Source organism: Rhipicephalus microplus, chromosome X (assembly GCF_043290135.1).
Source record: "Rhipicephalus microplus isolate Deutch F79 chromosome X, USDA_Rmic, whole genome shotgun sequence".
NCBI lineage: Eukaryota > Metazoa > Arthropoda > Arachnida > Ixodida > Ixodidae > Rhipicephalus > Rhipicephalus microplus.
Window position 1 is genome coordinate 191,461,413 of NC_134710.1, and position 18,125 is coordinate 191,479,537.

Consider the following 18,125-nt stretch of genomic DNA (forward strand, 5'->3'; position numbering starts at 1 on the left):
ACTCGTTTCCAGTGTTAGGTTTAATATTAAGCAGAACGTACTGCATAATGCATGCGCATCCACACGCGCGGGCGCTTTCGCAAGCACGTCTTATTTCTCGCAGGCGTATATGCCTACATGAATGCCCGATTCGCCAACAACTTTTCTTCAGCCTATAAGGCGCCTCTTACCTAAGCTCCTTCATAACGACTAAGTCAACGTGGTACCGTTTGAGAATGGATGAAAGTTCTCGGAGATAACGTTCAAGAAAGATCAGGAAGCGTATCACACCGGTGCTGCTCACGCTTCCGTGAGGCTTAATGCGCAAGAGCGTTTAGATCGCCGCTATTGTTCTCCATCAATCTTGGTCCACCATGCGGCGGCTACCTTAGCGGTCTGCGAGTCTACAAGCGTATAAAGCACAGTTTTTCCACGGTTGTCTCACCCACCACCGCTTGTCCTGCCATTAACTTCATCTTTGTTTTCACCATGACAAACAGTAAGCGCGTCTTGGGTTGAGCCCTGTCTTCCAGTTTTTTTTCTATTACTCTGCAGTGTTACAAATGTTTTCACAGTATAATTTTTGTATAGAGAGTGGAAGCAGCTTTCCGTTTATATAGCTGCGTGTTTCCAAATATTTTTTTTTCGAATAGTGGGTTCAGGGGATGCCAGCCATCCGCTACAATGGCAATCATTATAGAGCCGACTTAAGAATGCCTCTTGCTGTCTTTACAAGTCTTTATTTAAAATTATTTAGAATCTGGTTAAGGAGAACGAAAGCTTGCTGCTTTCTCCTTGGGAGAGAACGCCTTGTTACGCCAGGGAAAATACACGATATGCGAGTTCTACGATCTATCACCCTGACGCAGCAACCCTCGAGTCGTTCTTGTATTGATGCTCTGCCAGCATGCTTCTGTTTATAGTAACGCCTATATACATACATATCATGCCTCGGTACAGCGCTGTAATAAATGCCAAGCACACACACAAAATAATGTTCCATCGTCAGCGCAAACGCATTAGTGAAAACCTGGCCGCCTAGCTCAGTGAAGAACAATCTTTATATATGCTAAAAAACATTTTCTTGCTCTCTTATCACTGGGTCCATACGTTGTGATCCAAGAAGTAGACCATTTTCCTAACAGTATATTGGTAGAAAATGTGCGAGGAGGGAAGCGTATGCTTCAACAAGAAATCCAACTTTCACGCGCTGCTATAAATATTAAAGTAGAAACGAAATGAGCAATGCATATCAAGTGGCATGTTGGCGACATAAAGCCTGCGCAGCAAGACAAGAGCCTTCGACGATGCGGATGAATGTGGCGAGCGTTTCGCAAGTTCTTCCTGGCGCCTGTGGGGGTAACAGAGAGGTTAGCAACCTCGCTTGCATTAAAGTGGACGCAGCGGTCTTTGCGCCCTTCTCTTCAATTTGCCCTAATGACATCTCAAGTGGAACCGGGGGCGCTCAGAGCCACACAATCACCGCCCATTTTGAGGCTGGTACGGCGCATGCAACAAGTTGCGCTTTACATACACGCGTAAGCGAAGATGAAACGCTGGCCGCGACTAAAGGAAACTGAATTTTGCTGGTCAAATAAATGCACAACATTAAAACGGCCTAAAATACCTATACTAGCCCGGATGTTACTTTTTTTGCAGGTCGTATTTGCATCAGATGATAATTTGGGTGATTTTATAGCTAACAATTACAGGACACTTAATCCAGAAACAGTGCTTGCGCTCATAGAAAAAACGTATACAAGCATTGTTTCCAAGTGGACTCTTCAAGGAGTGGATGATGTTAGACAGAATGACGTCAGTTTGTTTTATTGAAGACGGCTGTAACTGAAGTGAATGAGCAAGACGTGATGATAAAAACATCGTTATTAGAACATAATAATGTATGGACACAGTGACGAGAAAATGGCGTGAAATGACTGCGAAATGACGAAAAACATTAAAAAAAAACGACGACCTGTCATCGTTTTTGAGGTCAAACGCTCGTAACAAGAGCTGCCCAGATGTTTACGGTCACTCTAACTAATATTTTTTTTACAGGGTATGTAAAATAGCATATTTTACTCATACAAATAGCATAGGATTCTTGGACGAGTAATGATATTTGTTACCTATAGCTTTAGCGAGCCCTTCAGAAAATTTCGAAATACAAACAGCAAAGTGCCCTGTATGGGCGCATACTATGCTGTTAAGATGGCAGCTGGCGACAAGCCGTATGTAAGTGTAGAATACGCGAAGGCGCGCTGACATTTAGCCGGCGGCTAGTTCTCACGCGATGCTGGGCGCTGTTGTTGTTCCCGGAGACGAACACGCCGCGAACACGATGGCGACACGCTCAAAAGGACAACGGCACGAGGCCAAAGACGGAGTCACAACCAAGCATTGTTTTAGGTGCTTGCGGTGTTGAGCAGGTGTTTTGATCAGGGAATTTAAGCTGCCCACAACACTATTCCGGACCTATACTGAGGAGAAGTGGGATAGCTCACCTCCTCTCCCGTTCTCATGTCCTGACCCGTCACCCGCTTGAATATTGCTGCGTTTGGCCGTGTAACATTTAATCTGCGGCAGTGTTGGGCTCCAAGACTGGATGTCGATTTGGTGAAATGGGTCCTGGCTTGATTGGCTGACGCCAGGAAGGAAAGACTGGACTGTACGTGTTATAATGACTGCGCGGGGTGCGAAGTTTGGCACCGAAAACGACGCTCATCCAGTCGCTTGTCGCTGATCTTCCTGACTAGATTTTTTTTCCACTTTTCCGTGATCAGTGCGTAAGCAGGTGTCATAGAATTGCCATATCAACCTGTCTGCTTTCATTTTACGAACTTCCTCGCTTCGACCCGCCACGGTGGTTTAGTGCACGGTTATGATGCTGCACTGCTGACCCGCAAGTCGCGTGATCTAATCCCAGCCGCGGCGGCCACATTTTAGCTGAATGCGAAAATGCTTGAGGGCCGTGTGCTTAGCTTAGATTTAGGCGCATGTTTAAGAACCCCGGGTGGTCGAGATTTCCGGAGTCCTTCACTACTACGTCTCTCACATTGATATCGCAGTTTTGACACATTAAACTGCTATAATTACGAATTGTCGACTTCCTGGCTTCATTTTTACTCATCCCGAAGACGGACACATCGCAGTAAGGCAAAGAGATGGGCGAGTTGGAATTTTTACAAACACGGACGCGCTACCAAGTGGAGTGCGGGTTCGACGTACCTTTGACGACCCGAATCAAGCGGGTTTATGCACTGTGATGCGGGTGACGACTGTCTCTGTAAAGATAATGCTTCACAGTTATGTACGGTCAGGCACACCGACAAAGTAACTAAAAAATTCAAGTGGAATCCAGTGCACTCCCAGAGAAGCCACTCTAGTACTACGAAGAAAAAATAAAAAGAAAGTGGCTGCCATGAAATATACATGTCTTGCACGTGGACTTTCCCGTAAGATATAGAAGAAGGTGGGGGAAAAAACGTCGCCGGCAATTTGTGGACCGTCAATCAGGAAAATGACAAACGGTAAAAGGATATTTTTACAGTAAAACCAGATCCAGGGGGGATGATTCTGCCATCAAGGCCTGGTGCGGGTAACACAATATCTAACGTAAAATGAAATATTCGAAATTTTATTTAGGCTTGGTTTTCAGAGGCACGTGGACATAACCGACCCGCGTCACGTTATACGACATGCCATCGATCACTGCATTCGTATCTCTGCCCTATCTCTCTTATGAACTGTTTTGTTTCGCTCATAATAAAGCTGACAATATCTAGGCATTAAAAAACGGCGCTCACATAAGGCTTATCTATCGATGAACTGGGAGACAAGAAACTATTGGAAGCTTGCTCAGTCAATCTGAGTGTTAGACAGAACGGATAGACAGAACGTCACTTTTTTTGGCATTCGTTACCGTTCAAAATATTAAGTAGAACTTGTTAAGATCTTACACGTGAGTTCAATCTTGGGCAATCACCTGTTTTCAATCCCTCAAAATATTGCTTCATTTTTGGTGCAGCCTTGCATATAGCTTCAACCGCGAAACACACGGAAGGTTGCGAAGCAGTGACTGCGTTTGTTGGTGTTGCGTGATCTCGCGAGTATTTCTTCGTATCTAGATTTTAAGCTTCGCATGCAGCACTGAGACAGATAATAGTGGGGTGAAGGGGCAGTGGGGTATTGCAGCTTTTAGAGCTGAAGCTTTGGGAAGAAAGAAAAGCCATCAAAAATGAAAAAAAAAGAACGAACACTTACAGAGAGATCCCTTTATGAGTAAGCGAAGAATAATTTTACACCGGTATATGAGCGCTAATCTTTCGGTGCTAAGTAGTTACGGTATTACTTTCCCCCCTACTTCCGCACACGGATTCATCGATTGCCTTGCTATTGCCGTGGTGAAAGTCACGAATTTTTTCGTTCGTAACACAGGTTAGGCGTTCGGTTGGGCCGTTTTTGGTCATAATTACACGTATTTTTGCGGTCGTGATTGACAGGCACCCCTTTCTACGAAAAGTTTGCGTCTGAGAAACGATTCACGAATGCCGACCATGGGTATGCTTAGCAAACGAAAGCGCAATAACGAACCAGATATCGCACTCCCGAAGTATACTTCTAGTAAGTACAGGCCTACTCGAGCCGAAGTTTGCTCCCGAGCATCGTGCGTTCCTGTCACGGCGCGGCGCGTGGGCGTATAGCGATGTCGGAAGCGGCCTTGCTCGTCTCCGTTTGAGGCCTGCAGCCGCTGCTTCGGCTCCTATGCAATTCCATCTGCAACCCCAGCTTCGCACCCTTTCGTGCTTTTCCCGACCAGATGTGTAAGACGCTATCAATCCATCTGAAGGTCGCGCGGTGTAGGCGGCAGCCGGTTTGGTCCTATATATAGGCAACTCGCACGCTCTGTTTTGAGGTTTCCGCTGCCCACCTTGTTTTCGTTTCTTCTCGGGAAAAGTTTGCGAGGGTAAAAGAAACGAAAAACTTAACGATAGGAATCACAGGAGAAGTTTTTAAAACAGTGTAAGGTGAGCGCAGTCTTTAAACGTGCACGGCACGAGTTTTCCCAGAAATGTGTCTCGGTCATGCGCGGGCGGACTCACCGAGGCGGTCGGTGTTTACCGCATCTTTAAAGTTTGGTTTCACTTGCTCTCTTGAAAAAAAAAAAAAACACGTATGTGTCATCTGCATGTAGAATAGTTGTTCGTAGAAAGGCATCGAAAATGCAATGAAAGCTTCGTTCTCAAAAAATTGTGTAAGCTGACTGTTACTGCTAAAAGAGAAAGTATAAAAGAGTGAAGAGGGTGACTTGACATTATTAGAAACAAACCGGTGCATGACGTCACACCAAACGGTCTCATTCACAATCTAGACGGCACGATAAGGGCACAGAAGAGAGTTATTTAATGATTAACAGACCAAGTACAATCATGATTCGATACAGCTGTGAAAGAAGAAATGCACGAGATACGAGCTTTGCATGCCAAAGGTGTTGAAATTCGAAAGGCTTTGCAAGATAAGTGAAAAAAGAAGGAGGCAGCAGGAGAGATGGAAAAGTACGCTTCGTATTTAAAAATGAATGGCGAAGATATCGAAGCGCTAAGTGTTGCGATTCGTTCTAAAGACAAAGAATGTCTTATCGTTGCACGTGTACGAGAGCCTTAAAAGGTCCCAGCCATAATACTAACCTGCATGGAGTAAGAATTTAGGCGCTGCAGATATTATAATATATATACCTGATACATTGCTTTCAATATTTCATAAAATAGCCAGATTTTGAAAAGAATTGCCACATGCTTGACTGAAGTAAACCCGGAGAGAATTAGAGAGGTAGATGCAAGGAAAGACCGAGAGGTTAACCAAACGCACGCGGGTTTGCTACCCCGCACCGGGGGAAGGGATAAAGGGGGAAAGAGAAGGGAGAAGAGAGGCAAGAAAGATAACACAATCACGAGCATAACGAGCATGCGAGCACATCTAACAATCTAGACAGCATCTTATTCATCCGACTCATAAGATAACTGATGTCCAAAGAAGAATGCAAAGAAATGAAAACGCTTGCCGTAGTTATTTTTGTTTTTGAAATAACATTTAAAAAAAGCGTGCGGTATATCGCACTAATTGAGATAAAAATTATCCATCAAGCGAACACAAAGTCAGTAATGAATCAGTAAATGAGTGTTCGTAAATGTGGTGATGAGCCATAAATGAGGCACATCACAGTGTGCTCGTGTCGCGGTAACCGAAGTGGCAGATGCAGCCGTTAGTTTAGAGACAACGAACGTAAGCGATATTTGGCGAAAAGTTTGAGTCGTACATACAGGGGCAATGTCCATTAAATGAAGTGGTGTTAGAGCGAGAACGCGGTATCGAGATACACCGGCCATTTTCACGCGCTGATCGGGTGGGTTCCTCAACTGGCTTTGTCTCAACGATACAGCAGTGTCCCGGATGGTACTGAAAAATTATATGTTTTATAGCTTCACATCGATTATGAGCCTATCGAATCTCCGAGTCGAGTTGTTTGCTGTGTTCATGACGCATTCGAAGTGAAACTTAAGTGTCCCCTGTTGGTGGTGAATCTTCACTGATAAACCGAAGTGAAGCATGTAATGCAACAAGCTTCGCACTTGTCGACGTATATATTCCTACAAGGTGTCTGTAAATTGATTTTTACAGATTCTCTGGGATGTCTTCTCCCGCAGGGATTTTGAGATTCACTGAACCATCTGTTTAGAGATGCACGCTGTATGGATATTCCAAAGTTGTTCGCTCTAAAGCTTGCAGCGGCGCCCCAGCGCCATCGCGCAGACGTCGCAATGGCGCTGGCAACCGTGTAGCAAGAGTGAGGTGCGCTGATTAGTATAGGCGTGATATATTTGAATGAGTTTCGCAAATTTATAATGTTGCCTGATGTGCTTGTAGGCAAACAAGATGTTGTGAGAAAACTTGACTCGAGTTCCGAGTGAGCGCTTTTACGTTTTCATTAGCAATGTGGACTGCAACGGGATAATTTTTGGCAATGACCACGAATACTGCCGCGACTGAATGATCACTAAATGAACTTGTCGGAAAGCATTAAACTAGTTCGATAAGTTGATAAGCTTTTCGAAACTTCATTTTCATTGAAAGTTTGAGTGATACGTTAATTATTAGCCCAAAAATGAAAGTCAAAGTGCGATTTGTTATATTTCACACCAAACTGTATAGCGGCGGTGCACGCACATTCGCACACATGCACACGCACATTCACTGACATACACGCGGGCGCACGTTCACCCACGCAGGCAGGCTTGCACACGGCCATACACATACACACAAAAATTCTCACGCAGTAGAACTGTTCGCACGAGCCAGCACTGTATCTCCTTGAATATTTAGACAGGTCGCAGGGTGGGTAATCATTGAAAGCGCTACAAACAAGACGACACGCAAAGCGATCCACTCTTAGGGCACGCGATGTCTGAGATCCTAATGGGGTTTTATTTGATGCGGGCCACAGTTGTGAGAGGAGGCGTTTAGCAAATAGATTAGAACGTTTAGTACTGGAAAAGGGAGGGGGCCGGCTCATTGTGGAGTGCTGGATGGAGCACCCTAGTTTATGGCGAGCCCCGTTATTTTCTCCCTCGTTTTATAATAGAAGATGCAACGCCCCCCCCCCCCCCCCCCACGGCCTTATTAAAACACAGCTTGGTTGTCTGTCACTCGCGTTAAACATTGCTTGCCAACCCGTATAACCTGAGAGAGAAAAAGTTACACTGCAACTTTACATAATCTGCACCTACTAAAGCAGGTATGCTCCTGTAAATTCATCCTCACGTACAAGAAGTCGTTCCCATTGACGCACGCAGCGTGAAAAAAACAAAAGCCCCTACGTTCACCCCTTCATAGTGTGGGTCATCGGTCAGTCCAAAACGACAAAGCTTTGTGTTAATTAGGGTGTTGACTGGAGTTACAGTCGGTGAGGTTTCACAACAGAACGCAAGGACAACCGAGACTTGGCCTTCTTCTCGCTGTAGGGCGGCTCCAACTGTTATCGTTACTAAGTGGAAACAGCACAAGAATAGGACGAGAAGAAGTAACACACTATATTCAAACAAGCGCTGACGAACAGTTATAGCGCAAGTTTATTGCGCCGAGAAATAAATACCGTAAAAAAGAACTAGACCATTATCTTCAGGACATAATAGCCGACTGTGGATGGGAAACTGTCCGAACAATGCCTTCATAGCATGATGCCTTTGTGCTCTGAAGCCTGACTTCATATAGCGGGCCGACGGTACACATATTCGATCGGGGACGGCGAGAAGTGAGCGGCGGAGCTTATCGCCTCCATGCTTCTTTCGCGGCTTGTGCGACAGTGCTGTTTCAAGCGGGTAGATCATGTATGTACCTATATATGCCATAGGTTATCGTGTCTGTTGCGGAGCGACGGCGAAGACAAACGCTGACATACCAGGTCCGCGCTTTGAACAGCTGATTCAGGTCGTCTTTAGAAACCAATACCACTTGGTCATGTCACGTTGTTGGGTTGGTGCACAACGCAAGGGGTGACTAGAAGGGGCAGAGCGCGTCACTTGGCGAGTTGCGCCTTTCCCATCTGGTGTCGCTATCTAACCCCCTCCCCCCCCCCCCCCGCGCGCGCGTGTGTGTGTGTGCTGTTCATTTTCGAAAATCTGTAGGTTCAACAACGCTGCCAGGTTTTCGTTAGGCCGAGACGGGACCAAGGTCAAGTAGTACGGAGAGCCACGTGTAAATGCAGCCACTTTTTTTTTTCTTTTCACCGCGGCGTTTGTCTCAAATCGTCCAACCGAATCCCGCGATTCTCCCAGACATAATATTCCCGAGTGTTGCCACGCGTTGCGAAATATCGTACGTCGTTCGTCGGCAAGAGTGAGTAGTACCGACTCTGGGCGGTGCTATATGCTGAAGGAGTGCGCAGGCGACACGAAGATGTAACTCTTTTTTTGTTGTTTAGAGTGAATACTCGGCAGTCGAGGCCGACCGGTGCGCCCACCCCTCCAGCGGAAGTGTACTCGCGTGCCAGCCCGCTTAAACAGCGCCACGTGGGCCACTCGCGACCACGCTCGGTCCTGCGGTGGTATCGAAACGCGTCGTCAAACGGAGCGTCGTCTGGGCGGGGACGCCCAAACAGATGGTACAAGTCGTCGAGCCTAAGCGAAATAACGAGGGTCGTGTGACGGTGGTGCTTTTTTTTTTTCTTGCTTCGCGTTTTGCGGAGAACGGGAATGGAGGGGTGGATAGGCAAAAGGGCTAAATTAGCTTCGTGCACCGCTATCGCACCAAGGCGGACCGGGCGAGGAAATGCAAAAAACATGGCCCATGTGGCTATAGCTTAAGCATAGATAAGACAGCAGGGGCGGCGCAGGACGTGTAGAGAGACTGACGCTCGGTGCTCGGGCTATAGTGAGAGCGAGCAGTCTGAACCGTGATCCGTAATGCAATATAAAAGAAAAGCGTGAATACGAGTAAACGCCAGTCAGGTATCCACAACGGGTAGGCCACCTACAAATAGGCTAGTTGCTGATTTCGACACATGTTGACGACATAAGCGTAAGAAGTTTACGAGGAGCGGTATCAGCAGCAAATCCAAGTACTGAAGTGATCTGGCCGCCCTGACTTGCCATTTTTTATATATGTTTACTTTTATACGGGATTAACGCACTATTGTGCAGTATTATTCGTTACTCACGCAAAATGCTCGGTATTTGAGCGCTTTTAATGAAGCACCCCATGCTCGTTGCCCTCAACCCTTATTATTTTGCAAACGTTAATCACTTCTAATCACACACTTATTTAGAGGTCCTGAGCGAAACCGAAATAGTAAATGAACAAGTGGATACGAAGATATATATATATATATATATATATATATATATATATATATATATATATATATATATATATATATATATATATATATATATATATAACCTGACATGCGTCGACGCCGGAAGGCTTAGCAGTTACACGATCTAAAGTACCAGTTTCTGAAAACATTGGAAGCATTGCAAAGGCTTTCGTAAGTGAGAACCGTTCTTGTGAAGGGGAGGGGGTGGGTGAGCACGGGCTTGTTGAGCAGCAGTATTTTAGTAGAACATACTGTTGGGCTAGTAGGCTATATTCATGAACACTAAATCAACACGCGCTAAATATCGACGAGCGCACAAGAAGCAGAGCAGACAAAGCACCTTTTGTCTGCTATTCTCTTTTGTGCTTATTCTTTTTAGTGTTCATGAGCAGTAGTATTCGTTACGACAAAGATCTCACCTCTTATTTTTCCCGCAGGCACAAGTTCGGGAGAACAGAAGTCGACGAATGCAAAGGTCGACAGTATTTGCGGGACAGGAATGCTGAGCTGGCATCCAAACGCACATTGCGATATTCAATGACAGGTGCAGTGACGTGTTGTCAGTTATCTGTTGAAACAGAAGGCTATTGAAACCCGGCGTTTGTCGATAATGTGCGGCTTGACTGGTGGACGTAATACGTTATCAGACTGCTGCCGGAAATATTAAGGTTGACATGACGATTAAACAACACGTGAGTGAATCAGTGACGAAGTGACATCATACGTTGATGCTGAACTGCCACCCCCGCAAATAGAGCTGTATAGCGGAAGGCGGACGAAAGCCTCTTCTCCATTGCGCACCCATCGACATAAAACGTAGAGGAAACGTTGAACGCAAATGGTAACGCAGTGGTTGCTTCGGTAGACGGCCTCGCGAGCTTACATGTATTGCGTGATCACCCGAACAGGGCACTCCACATTTTAACTGATTTAGTGCGTAGAAACTGTAACATTTACAGCTCTAAAGAAATCTAACGTACCACTAAAAATTACGTACGAGTTAATCGATTAACGCTTTCTCTTGCAATTCGACAGCAGTGACACCTCCTTGGCCTTAATTAAAACAGCTTTGAGCAGATGCGCAATACAAAAGCAGTGTTGGTGTTTGTGAATATCACTCACCCGGATGAAACTTTGTGAATGATTATTTTGTGTACCTATGTTTGTGACTTTACGTATTATTTGTGCATGTGTGATCATTGTATACAACGTATCACCACCCGATTCCTGGAGTAGCAAGCACGCTAATAAACCAGGCTAACCTTTCCTAAAAATGTCGGTAAAACTGCTATCGATCTGATTCACACCTACTGACTTGTGACCTCGCCAATTAAGAGACAACGAAAAGCGATCGGTCTTTGACACGATTACGTACGCGCTGACATATCCCAAAACACTAGGAATGATTGCATAACATGTGTACTAATAGGTCACGACACTCCATAAAGCAGCGCACAGAAAGACCAAGTTCCATCCACGTGAAATGACGCTAACACAAGCTCTGTCTTGCATGGCTTGTGCGACAGCGCTTGACTTTGCGCCATTTTACGCGTTCCTGCTTTGGTCCTTCAGTGCGGTGCTTCATCAAAAGATAATTGCGGCTTTGTTTTTCTATTCAGTTTGCCCAATACCAAAATAGAGCTGATCCACGTTCAAAACCAACCCGACCAACTCCCGAAGTGGGCTCGCAATAATCGAAATTTCAGTGGCCCAGCCGCAATAACTCGCATTCCTTTCTCCGAGCACACGACCATTTAAATGATCCCGTCACGCGACAATGTCACGCGATCGACAGTCTCAAATTGCCACGTCTCACGACGAAGTGACGACGTCATGTGACATCGTCAAGCGGCGTGGACATAAATATAGTATCCACGTCGATATAGTCGACAGGCGCAGCAGAAGCAGGCACGCCGTGCCCAGATACGCTGCTGCCTTGACGGTCATGCCAGTTTGCTCCGCCTTCCTCTGCGTGCTCCGCGCTGGTTTATTTACAAGCTCTACTTCTTTATCACAACCTTCATCAAATCGGCCAATCTTGTGATCTCTCCCTCGATCCGCACGTACAAAACCACCCATCTTATAAATGTAGCAGCGAATTCATAAAGTTTTTATTTGGTACGGTTATTAGTGGTACTCACACTACTGCTCGTATTATTCTGACAGAGTGGAGCGTGATTGCAGTAACAATCTAGTTTCTTTAGTTACGCAACTTAAAAACGGTATTATCTCATTAAAAAAAGGGTTATGACACGATCTTCCTGTAATCTTTGATGGGCTTCTAGTACACTCAAATAAATAAATAAATAGTTTCCAACGCTTTGAGACCCCATGTGGCAGTGCTGCATGTAGAAGTAAAATGTCGGGGCGATGAATTACGTCAAGTAATTATTGCAGATTGAAGAGGGAAAAGAGAGACAAAAAAAACCAAAAAGACAAAAAAAAACACTGGATTCCCATCTGAGAGCACTCTTCTAAGGAGGCCAACGTTATACATTCAGAGGCGAACAGAACTGAATTGATGAAGAGGCTGAAAGCAAGGACTCACTGCTGTTAGGTCAGATGAATATGTGGGCATACATTATACGCATCCAAACCAGAAGGCAGTGATCACCAAACAATGACCAAGCAATACGAGTGAGATGCACCGTTACTAACTTGCAGTCGCAGAGTCCCGTCGAATTCCGTTCGTCGTATGTGGCTGACGCGGTGAGGCGGGATCTGCGGCCGGAATAGGCGCCAGCGGTTTCGGTCGACCGGAATTAGACGCGATGGGAAAAAACTTCTCGTCGCGCGGAGAAGCAGCGTCATGAACGAAGTGCGAGAGAGGAAGTCAACGAGGAACGAATGTCCCGGCTGGGAACGAGGCGCCAGACTATTGCGCCCTTCGCTTTATTTTATGCCTGCCCGCAAGTCTCTCAAGGCTTGTTAGCCAGAGGAAAATAGCGCTTTCTGTTCCGCTACGCACGCAGTGCCGGTAAGGATCTTTGCCGGCGTGGCGACCTTTCCTGTACTCTTCTCAGTGCCAAACGGGACTTGAACTTCCATAACATTGCGCCATTTCGTTGAGGTAACCGAACGAAAGGGGTGTTACCCTCATTCAAAAGTACACTCGGTTGTTATAGTGGCTCAATCACGGATCCCTGAGAGCTGGCGAAAATTAGAAAAACGGCTGTACGATTCATCAGCTCTAGCTCATCAAGGAGCGAGGCACAAAGGAATCGTGCGAGGAAACGCGTCTCAGTTGTGGGATAACGCAAGGTAGTTCACGATGCCCGCGAAATAATAAAAAAACGTGAAAAAATGACAGTATACCACGTCATATAGAATAGAAGGATTCATTCTTCATTTTTTAAGAACGCGCGAAAAAGAGAAGCGAGTGAAATATAGGTATAGGTTGGTGAACTCACTCATGATTCGACTCAGTCGGACTCACTCAGAATCAGTACGAGACATGAGAATGAGTGAGTGCGCGTGTGTAATGTTTCGGTGAGCTTGAGTCCGAGCGAGCCCAGCTCAAGAAAATGTTGGCGAGTTTGAGACCGAGTCAAAGCACAATATATATTTCTTGAGTGAGTACATGTGAGTCCCCCCTCCCTCCTCCCTTATTTTTGGTTTGGCGAATGATGGATATAGGTAAAAAGCAATGTTTTTTGTGGAGTAGAAGCGCGCGACGGAAAAACCGGAAGGAGTAATGATGTTAAATGAGTGACGCGGCGCACCTTAAGAGCAGAGAGTGCCGATTGCACCTGAACGAGGAAATTGCACAGCAAAGCAAGCGCTTCGGGCAAGCTTTAAAGGTCGCAGCTGTGCCCGTTTCTATGTTTTTACTACCTTTTTTGTTTGTTTTCGTGCTTGTTTGCCTGTTACCCAAGTGCGATGAAAAAATCCGCAAAAAAGGGTTGTTTAAACAGACAAGTATACTTGTTTTCTTCAATGCTATAGAACTGCACGCAGCCCCTTTTCACGGTTTTTTTTTCATCGCAAGTTTCCAAGTTCCCCTTCCTGCGTTTTTTTTCTTTTCTACCAAGAACGTATAAGACGAAAGGAAGGTTACCACCCACCGGCAATACAGAGGACTGTTATTTACTTGCGGTAAACCACGACAGCGCATAACTGTTCGCATATTCGTCCCCGCTGGCCTAACGCTGTCTTACGCCATGGTGCACAGCAAGTGCCCCGCCGCAGCGATAACAGTTAAGCCTAGCGTATGCGGCCTAACGGTCAGGGCGTATACCAGTCTATCATAAAGCAGGTGTTTCTACGCGAACGATTTCTGAGCTTCAAGCTGTTTCCGCAGTATTCGTCACAAGTTTCGAGGCAAACAATGCGGCCTTTCATTTGATTATTTAAAAAAAAAAACATTTTTTGACATGAAGGCCAAAAATAAGTTGAACACCTACGTCTTTCGTGGAACAATTCTGACAATAATGTTCAGGTACTGGCGTTGCCCATTAAAATTGTTACGGCCACGTGATCCGTGCTGTAAAATAACGAATTAAAATGTAGCTAGTATAGTTATTGTTAATTGGTCGATTATACTTGTAGTGCAAGTGAGGTCCGGCTCCTGGAGTAGTCGAACTGATGTTGCGAGCTGTTAGATAAGCCACAGTGGGTGAGAAAAAAGTCTGCATAAACCGTAGCCCTAAAAAGCAATGACAAAAAGAACTCCAAAGTAAATTATGCGGTTCGCTACCCTTCAAAGAGAGTTAGTAAAACGCGTTTCCAATTAGTTTGGGTTCTCTCTGTTACTTGCTAACACTAGTTGCATTTTATGTGTGTGTTTTACGTGTCATCGTCTCTGTGTTGCTCGATAGGAATGTACAACAAAACAACAGCGGTAGGAAAATTACGGGCGCAATACGACTTTAGCGACGACAGTGTTACACATCGGTAATACTTCGCACTTTGCGTGAAAACTTAGCCAAGATTTCAGATTTGATTTCTAGACCCCGCGAGAACGTACCAGCACGTGTGAAAGGATATATATATATATATATATATATATATATATATATATATATATATATATATATATATATATATATATTACACCGGCTTACCAGCTGCTTACTGCGATGGTGCCGGTTTATTGCTGTGGTTGGTACGAAACATCGAAAGTGTAGCAGAAGTAAAAGTGCGCAGTTTCTTCCTCCTTTTACAACGGAAGCTGTTAAGAGATCACAACACCGGTCGCGCACGCGCCGTAGTGATCTGCCGCCGCGGCCGGTGTCCGCAACCAATATTGCACGAAATAAGCAAAAAAAAAAATAAAACTGAGTAAATAATAATAAAAAAATATCCGGCGGTCTTATAAGATACGAAACCGGGTCTCCTGCGTGCCAGCCCAGTATTCTCACACTGAGTGACGGCAGTTTTTTTTTATTTCCAGTTAAACTTCACACACGAGATGACGAGGTAAATATATTACAATACACAACAAACATGACAGAACAATTACTATTGTCATCAAGCACGTACTGCTAAAGCACATCCCACTTTCAAATTCCTTCATAGTGAGCAAGGCTTCTACCTTTTCTAACCATGAAGGAACACTTTCGTTTATTCTTACTACCTCGAGAAACGTTCTCAAGCCTGCCGAAGGCCAGTTTGCAAAGGAGTCTCAAGCACCGGCGTGTCTCAGCTTTCTTTAAAAATACTGCCTTAAGGTGAATACCACCAGGCAGTATTAAAAAAAAAAAAACTTCGCCTCGCCGTTGCTTGGGACTTCTTTGCAAACTGGCCTTAGGTAGGCTTGATGTCGGGAAAGGAATCGCGTTATTATGAGTAATAAAGCGTTATAGAACACAACAACCAAGTGTCAAATAATGTGAACAGCTCAACGAGTGGGTCATCGAAGGCTCCAACTATTTGCAAAAGCTTGATCTTGTTCACCTATTAACTATGGCGCATGCCCACTGTGGGGGATTGTGGGGGATTACAAAAGCTTCTGGCATAATACTTCATCCTGGTAAGCCACAGCTTAAGAAAATTTCACAAAGTTCCTTGAAAGTGTGCAGCAGCTACTACGCTTCGCCGAAGAATTCCGAAGGATAGCGTGGTGAATACTTGCCTACTACGCAATTATTAAAGAGCGTTAAAGAAGCCTCCGAGAGGCCGCTTTTTAGGGGCGAAGCTCCTTAGGGCGTGGGCTGTGCGTCCCCTGTAGCCTGTATGTAGCCACCTCTAGTTTAGTTCTTGCAGTGTTCACTAGATGGCGGTACCGTCCCCTGTATGTAGCCACCTCTAGTTTAGTTCTTGCAGTGTTCACTAGATGGCGGTACCGTCTCCTGTATGTAGCCACCTCTCGTTTAGTTCTTGTAGTGTTTACTAGATGGTGGTACTTGTAGCTGATGATGAAAAGATGCAAGATGTTATAAACTAGAAAGCGGTACTTGTAGTTGATGAAAGACGCGAGATCTTATAAAATAGGAATGATGTCCCATATGGCGCGTGTCATTGGTTGAAGGCAATCGTTCGATTTAGTGCGGCGACGTACGCTAGGGGGAGCGTTGTAATAAAATCCGTTCGCTGTTGGCGCGCGCTCGGAGTCGCCGGATGGATAAGGCTGCACAGCGGAGAGAGCGCAAGGCGGCAGCAGCGCGCGCTCGCAGACAGAATCCCGATGTGCGAGCGCGTGAGGCAAGGGACATCGCAAGCCATCCATCGTCTAAGAACAAATAAAAGTTGATTTGTGTATATACACACACAGCGTTTCTCACGTCTTTACATGATGATCGACTGGGCGAATTACACGGAAGATTCACAGTTTACCGATGAATCCCTCCGGAGCTTCGCCCATTCATCATCATTCACCCCGTGAATATGCCGTAATTTTTTTAGCTTTCGGTGTGACAGTGCTGCGCGTTCAGCGCAGGCCTGCCGGTTTTTCATTGTAAATTCATCCTTTTTTTTTAACACGGAGTTCACAGGTACATCTTTGGACCTCATTTTCAACTGACGTGTGGCCTGCGCACTACGTCGAATGCCATCAATTACGCTCACACAGCAGGTATAAAATGTTATTTTCTCTTGTATATACACTCCCAAAAGTTATGTATGCACTGGTACAGAGAAAAGAAACAGTACAAGTTATAGTTTCAGAGCCCACGAGTTGATATATGCATAGCGAAAAGTACGTTTTCATACAGACTACGCTTACACTTGTCTAATAAGGCGTTCGCCTCATAATACAAGTTTTGATTGTCACTGGACCATTAAAACAACAACAAAAAAGAATATTTTCTCTTCAATAGTTCTGAATTGTTGTTAATCATGTTCGATAATTTCGAGCAACAACAGATAGACGAAAGCCGGCGATCACTAGCAAACACTTCATTGAGCGCAGCGCCACCGAAAACATCGATAGACTTGACGCGTTTGGCTCGCGTTGCGCAGTACAGGAGGTCGCTTACCTCAATTCAAGCGGCGCTAGACGTGAACAGCGTGCCGCAAGAGCGTGACAGAAGCACGTGGCGGGAGCTCCCCAGGCGACAGCTGCGTCTCTCGGTGCCGGCCGCCATGCGCGTGTGTGCCGTTAGCGGCGGCGGCACGGGTGGGAAGGGCACGCGTCGGGAAGGACCTTCGGGCGTGGTGTTGTTCTTCGCTGGCGGCCGCTGTCACCAGGCCGACCCGCGGGCGGCCGCGCCGGATGCGCAAAAAAAAAAAATGAAAAAGAAAACACACACACCAAATAACAGCCGGGGCGGAAGGACCCGTGGCGGAAGCTAGAGGGCGTTTGCGGCGCGCAAAGCGACGGTCGCGTTAAGGTCGTCAAAAGTCAGAGGGCGTTGTGGTCTCACGACCGATCCACCAACGAGAACGCTATTATTACACCGCCGCCCATTAGCGCCAACTCGACGGGACGGGCGGGCAGAAACACTGCATCTGGGGCGCAGCGCGCGATGAGTGACGTCCATACGAGCGGGGCCCCCATCCGGAGGCTGTCCTCTGGCCGCGCACTTTGGACGTGTATCTCTTTTATAGGCTTTTCTGGACGTCGGTTCATGCCAGTTTGGGGACCTTACGCCGCCCTCTAACCCCTTTGCAGTGGAGATGCCGCAAGCAGCATTATCAACCAAAAGATCCCCGAACTAGCGCCGACCTAACGCTAGGGGTGCCTGATAAATGTGATTGTTTGGGGATGGTAGGGACGAAGTGCAAGTCTTTAAAAGATGTGCAATGGAACACCTACGAGACATATCGTATTTAAACTCCTCTGGCACATAAAGAGTGGCGCCACGTTTTCTCTCTCACTTGGTAGCACATGTGCGGC

The 18,125-nt window shown here is 45.9% G+C and overlaps 1 protein-coding gene across 3 annotated transcripts in view; it reads right to left on the bottom strand.

Moving 5' to 3' along the window:
• stumps (DBB domain-containing protein stumps) overlaps positions 1-17,493 on the bottom strand; it is a 99,866-nt gene extending 82,373 nt beyond the window's left edge. The window contains exon 1 of one of the 3 annotated variants that reach the window (XM_037428809.2): positions 17,266-17,493. The gene's annotated coding sequence lies outside the window, so the exon portion shown is untranslated. Of the gene's footprint in view, positions 1-12,398; positions 12,678-17,265 lie in introns of those variants that run through there. The other 2 variants (XM_075878406.1, XM_075878405.1) reach the window with 2 other exon arrangements.
• Between the last annotated feature and the right edge of the window lie 632 nt (positions 17,494-18,125).